Source organism: Anabrus simplex, chromosome 1, assembly GCF_040414725.1.
Source record: "Anabrus simplex isolate iqAnaSimp1 chromosome 1, ASM4041472v1, whole genome shotgun sequence".
NCBI lineage: Eukaryota > Metazoa > Arthropoda > Insecta > Orthoptera > Tettigoniidae > Anabrus > Anabrus simplex.
The window spans coordinates 670011556-670018272 of NC_090265.1; the positions used below are offsets into that span (position 1 = coordinate 670011556).

General features: G+C 39.7%; 1 pseudogene; it reads right to left on the reverse strand.

Moving 5' to 3' along the window:
- Positions 1 to 6058: 6058 nt before the first annotated feature.
- Positions 6059 to 6177, reverse strand: LOC136859357 (5S ribosomal RNA; annotated as a pseudogene).
- Positions 6178 to 6717: the final 540 nt, after the last annotated feature.

Genomic DNA, 6717 nt, shown 5'->3' on the forward strand with positions numbered 1-6717 from the left:
ATTATAATAGTATATATACAGTATGTATTTTTTTTGGCTTGTAGGCCGTGGTCAAAGACCATGTGGTAGTCCTGATGTTTCACCAAAATCTGCGTTTGACATTTTCAAGGGTTAGGCATAGATATCAAGGATAATTTAATAAAAAACCACCTATTCAATACTTTCCACGTTTAATGTGGTTATTATCTACATGATTTTATGTAGACTTATTTAGGTCAGGTACATGTTTCACCCATTATTTTGGGCATCTTCAGCCTGTAAACAACCTTAGATAATAACCACATTAAATGTGGAAAGTATTGAATAGGTGGTTTTTTTATTAAATATCCTTGATATCTATGCCTAACGTCATCTTCAATACGGAACAATAATGAGAGTTGTTACTAGTAATTTTCAAGGGTGTCGCTATCTCTGACTCCTATGGAGTTCTCAGTGGAATGGAGTGGTATCACAATTCCACCTCAATATATAGTGCAGGCTGTGGTGCGCTGCCTGCCTATTGGTCTGCCATGGTGAGGGGATGGTCACTGATTGGCTGCTCTTATTGCCAATTATTGAGGCGATGTGAAGCCTGGCGCTGGCTGACTTACCCTGGTTGCTGGACACCTGGGATGGAGTGCTCACAGATATATATTATAACACTGACTATTTATGGCTTTACCGGGCGAATTGGCCGTGCGGTTAGAGGCGCACAGCTGTGAGCTTGCAACCGGGAGATAGTGGGTTCAAACCCCACTATTGGCAGCTCTCAAGGTGGTTTTCCGTGGTTTCCATTTTCACACCAGGCACATGCTGAGCTGTTCCTTAATTAAGGCCATGGCTGATTCCTTCCCACTCCTAGGCCTTTCCCATCCCATCGTCACCACAAGACCTATCTGTGTCGATGCGACGTAAAGCAAGTTGTAAAAAATATATATATTTATGGCTGTACCCATTAGTGCGTTGGGCCATGGTTCACAAATTCTTTTTTTTGCACAGTCAGCTAGCATTTTTATCACTCTGTTTTGCTCTGTCGATGACACCTTTGTAATTTGGAGCCATGGAGATGAATGACTACAGTGGTTTCTACAGAATCTGAATAACATCAGCATAAATATTCAGCTCACTACGGAGTTAAAAAGTGAACAAAAACTCAGTTTCCTCATTGTTCTGGTAATGAGGACGGCCGATTTAAACTTGGGATGTATGATATACCACAAACCAACCCAAACAGACCACTATCCAAAGAAGATGTCAAGCCACCACCCACAACAAAAATATGGAGTGTTAAAAACGCTAGCTGACCGTGCGAGAAGAATTTGAGAACCACGGCACATAAGTAAGGAGCTCAGCCGACTCAATATAGCCCTAATGCTAACGTGTACAGCCATAAAGATATACAGTGAGCACTCCATCCCAGACATCCAGACACCAGGAATAAGGAAGATGAGCGGTCGGCAGCTAAAGCCTTATCTGATGTGCATTGGGAAAATACTGACAGAATAGGGAGGCTACTGGAGTCTGATGGAGCAAAACACGTATATAAGCCAAGAAGAAAATGAAGAAATTACTATAATCTGCTAAACACAAGTAGCATCCTCTCTCCACTGCAGCTGTCTACAAGATCCCATTCAGCTGGGGGCAAGTGTACATCGGAACAACAAAACGCAGCATCGTCATCCAACTGAAAGAGCGCAACGGACACAGTTGGCTGGGACAAAAAAATAATTAATCATAAAACATTTAAGCTCTTTAGACTTATGGTTTTAACATTTGCAACTGATAAAATTAAATTATGGTTTCCTTCTAGGAACCTTATTTTTGAAATAATTTATCAGTCACCGAACACTCGCTGCTAGTAGTCCACGATGTACAGTACAGCAATGATGAAGTACTGTCAACTACAGTGTCCTATTACGCCCGGCATCAAAGGGAAGCCATTGAGAACCTGTAGCACATAAATAGCTCATCTGTAACAAAGCCTAGTTTCCAGTACTTAAAACCTTGAAGCCTGGAGGACATGGTGGCCACAGAAGGTCAGAAAAAACATTGGGCAATCAATTGCCTGTCTCCGCCCGGGCAAGTCAGCCAACACCAGGCTCCACATTGCTATAATTGGTCATAAGAACAGCCAGTCAGCGACTATCCCACCACCACGGGCGAATAGACGAGCAGTGCACTGCTCCCTGCACTATATATTGAGGTGGAATTGTGATACCACTCCATTCCACTGAGAGCTTCATCGGACTCAAAGAAAGTGGAACCCTTGAAAATGCTGAACGAAGTCTTAGGTAAAACATCGGGACCATCATATAATCTTCGACCCCTCAACTGTTGCTAAAACAGGCGAGTTGGCCGTGCGGTTAGGGGCTACGCAGCTTTGAGCTTGCATCCGGGAGATAGTGGGTTCAAACCCCACTGTCGGCAGCCCTGAAGATAGTTTTCCGTGGTTTCCCATTTGCACACAAGGCAAATGCTGGGGCTGTACCTTAATTAAGGCCATGGCCGCTTCCTTCCCACTCGTAGGCCTTTCCTATTCCATCGTTGCCATAAGACCTATCTGTCGGTGTGAGTAAACCAAATTGTAAAAAACTTTTGCTAAATATTTACAAAATAGCAGAAAGGTTTTTATTGGGTAGAATAGATTTCCTTAATCTGGTATCTTCTTTTTTTAGTCTTTACCAAATTCAGTAAAAAATTAAACATATTTTGATTCTTAAGACATTTCTAAATGAGTATTTATCTCCTAATAATAAGTTTCTTATGAGGAAACTAAACATTCCTTTCATGTTCCTCCTAGATATCCACTTCCTTTCCCAAAGTCAATTCACTTTATTCTGTTTGTTTTACTAGCACAAGTTACAAAATACCCACAGTAGTTCATGCTAAAACTACAGCTTTCCTCTAGTTCATGTTCTTTTCGAAAACACATTCCACCCGTTTGCTTGTCCATCTTCGACTCGAGCACCATGAATTAATGAAACACAAACAGTTGCACTACGTTCAGCTGACATATAGCACTTGATGTAGTGCCACAATAAACCAATGTAAACAGGAACTGGATAGTGAATATTGTAAACATTTTTTAAGGAGAGAAAAATATGTGTACAGTTAATGCTGCACCAGGTTTGATAGGTTTTGGACTGTAATGGAATAGGAATGAGGCAGGACTGGGATAGGAGCAATCTCACATCAAGCTTGCACCTATTTTCTGGCAGGAACTAAGAGTATTTAATGATGTCCATCTGTTGCATGTAGTACTGGTGATATTAGACATAGTATACTGCCAACGGTCACATAAACTGCACGTCTGTGTTGTTTTACTCATTCTCACAATGGATCCTTCACAGAAAGTCAGTGTTTTTTAATTAAATTTTTATTTCATTATTGAATGCGTAATTGACTTTTCATTGCTTCTCAATGGAATGTCACTGATATATTTGTGTGTTTTGTTTACTTCTGAATTTACAAGCAGTGTTTGGCTCAAGGGTATGGATTTATGAGGTTTTAAATTAAATATTACAATTTATTGCATCCCTGTTTTGATTAATTGGATGAAGGATAAAGGGCCCCACACACTGTATTTAATATCAGTTATTTTCTTGTGGTATCAGAGATGGAACATCTGTGTTGACGGGTCTCATTATGCATGTCTATGTTGGAGGGTTAAGATACACTCCAGAATCTGCAAGGTGTGAAAGTGGGAAATCACAGAAAACCATCTTCAGGGCTGCTAAGGATGGGGTTGGAACTGACCATCACAGAAAATCATCTTCATGGGTGCTAAGGATGGGGTTTGAACTGACCATCTGCTGAATGCAAGCTAACAGCTACGCAGCAGTTTCCTTTGTTTTGTGTATTTTGTTAAGTTATCAGTTATCTAAACAATCGATGTTATTCTTTTTATATTTTACTTCTATCTAACGTGTGCTTGTGCATTTATTAATTGACAAGCCACAGTTAATTTAATAATTATTTTATAACAAGTTGACTGACAGAAATGTCTTCTAATTTATTGTTAACTCAAACCAGTAAATACTGACAGTGATGCCTTCTGAACAAACCAGGCTCATGGTTTTGACTCCATACTTCCTTTTCTACCTTCTCTAAATGTTGTACATGCTATTGCTAACACTCAGTTTCTCCTGCTTGCAGATCTCTCCTGTGAAAGCTGGAGTGTCCCTTTACTTACAGCCATCGGCAGTCACCAGTCAGACTTAACGTGGACGGTTAGACCTCCAGCAGGGAAGGAAGGACAAGTTGGCATGTTTGGTTGCAAAGACTGTGGTAGACATTATACTTATAAACACAATCTTCTGAGGCATGTCAGACATGAATGTGGCAAAGAACCAAGATTTTTCTGTCCTCACTGTCCTCACAAGACAAAGCGCAAAGCTGACCTGAAATTACACATCCGATTGAAACATGGAGCTTTTTAAAACCATTCAATCTAGAGACCGAAGTTAAACTGCATCCCAGTTAAATATGTTCACATGCACTGGCTGTAATGTGTTAATGTGCAGTATTTATTTGACACTTATGAATATTTTTTAAGTATTTGCAGTGTATTGTGCACTGAAGTGACATTTTCAATAAAAACTTGCAGTATACATGTCTTATTTTATTTTTATGTCTTTTATTATTAAAATTGACATAATTGCGTCTACCCCTCCCCATTTCCCAATTAATATTTTAATTGGCAATGCTCATTGTTCATTTAATGTCTAAATATTTTAATTGAGTTTGTTTTTCATTAGCATGTAGTTTTGTTTGCAACATTTGTTGTTATTCAGGTCTTATGTCAAGTAATAAGCAGTATTGTCATGCAAGTTTATTACTGCATTATGTGTGATGCTATGAAGTATAATAATTCCAGTGCCTTCTTATTTATGGAAGTAATTTTCACCAGACATTTTACACCTTACCCTTAGGCTCATGCTTGGGAGAATCCATTGCTCCAGTTTTTGTATGTGTGCTATAAACTTAAGCTATCAGTTGACAGTAACCAATGAGAAAATTCTTCTCCTGAGGTATAAATAGTTACAGCTTTAAACTTTATATGAGACTTACTAATAAGCAATAAGAAATGGACTAAGTGACATTAAATCAAAATGTGTTGAATAGGGTAGCTGAGATCATAGATTAAACTATTTTTGTTGAAAGATAAGTAACCCAACGTTTCCAAACATCATTTTTGTATTTGATTGATACTTTCACAGTCCAGAACAGTCCAGCTTCATGGCTGAGTGGTCAACGTTTTGGCCTCTGGTCCTCGGGGCCCTGGGTTCGATTATTGACTGGATTGTGGTATGTTAATCGCATATGATTAATTCCATTGCTGTTCCCAATGTTCTTGAAACTAATGTACAACACATAATACTATCCTTCACCACATGAATGTCTGTCTCCTTGGTTGAATGGTTAATATAGTGCTCTTCAGTTCAGAGGGCATCAAGTTCAATTCTCAGCCGGGTTGGAGATTTTCACCTTAATTGGTTAATTCCCTTTGCTCAGGGACTGGGTGTTTGTACTGTCACCAACATCTCTGCAACTCACACAACACCCACAACACTATCCTCCACTACAATAACATGCTGTTCCTTAGACATGGCAGATGCCTCGTTGGAGGGTCTGCTAAAAATAGCCTCATGACATTAAAACCACATGAATACACAATTTTGTAGATGTCACTGCCCCCCATAAGAATCTGCACCAGACTAGCGATAGTCATATGAAATTAATTAACCCAGAATAAGGGACATGGCGATCTTTTGAGTTTGTCATCTCCGTACAGGCCATGAAGGCCCTGGGAGGGGTGGAAAATAAAGGCTTCCACTACCCATAGTCTCGGCACTTGATGGGGAAGAGTGGTTAGCTCTATGCCCAGCCACCTCTGCCTCCAGGAATTAACCTGGTACTCATTTCTTTTGTAGGAGCTGAGTGAATCTCAGGATCATGTGCACCTCCGGGAGCAGGAATCTAATTTATTAAATTTTTTGCGGTGAATCGAACCCACGTACTTCCGGGTGAACTGAGCACGCCTTTACTGCCTTGGTCAAGCAGCCCCTAAAAGAGAATTAGCCAACGGCACGTGATGTTCCCGAGCAGTCTCCCATTCAAGTACTGATCCTGCCCAATGATGCTTAACTACAGTGATCGGACAAGAACTGGTGTATTCAACATGGTATGGCAGTTGGCTTTTGAGTTTATACCTTCTGACATTATTAGAACAGTAATAATTTATTCCTGAGAAAGCAGCACAAAATCTTCATAAGAAATTCATTTTTCTGCAGTTTGTCTCCTTCCATACAGTATAATCAAAAAAAAAAAGACCACCCTGCCTATGTTGACCCTTATTTAATAGAGTTACATCTTTCTTCCCTGTACTGTTTGTGAATGAAGATATATGTTTCTTATTTCTTCTTATTTATCTTTTGCCAGGCTGAGTAGCTCAGATGGTAGAGACCTGGCCTTCTGAGCCCAACATGGCAGGTTCGATCCTAGCTCAGTTTGGTGGTATTTGAAGATACTCAAATATGTCAGCCTCATGTTGGTAGATTTGCTGGTGTACAGAAGAACTCGTGCAGGACAAAATTCTGGCAGCTCAGCATGCCCAAAAACTGTAAAAGTATAGTTAGTGGGACATAAAACAAATAACATTATTATTATCATTGTTATTATCTTCACTTCATAATTGTATTCATTAAAATCTGATGGAAGGCTCATATATATGTCAAA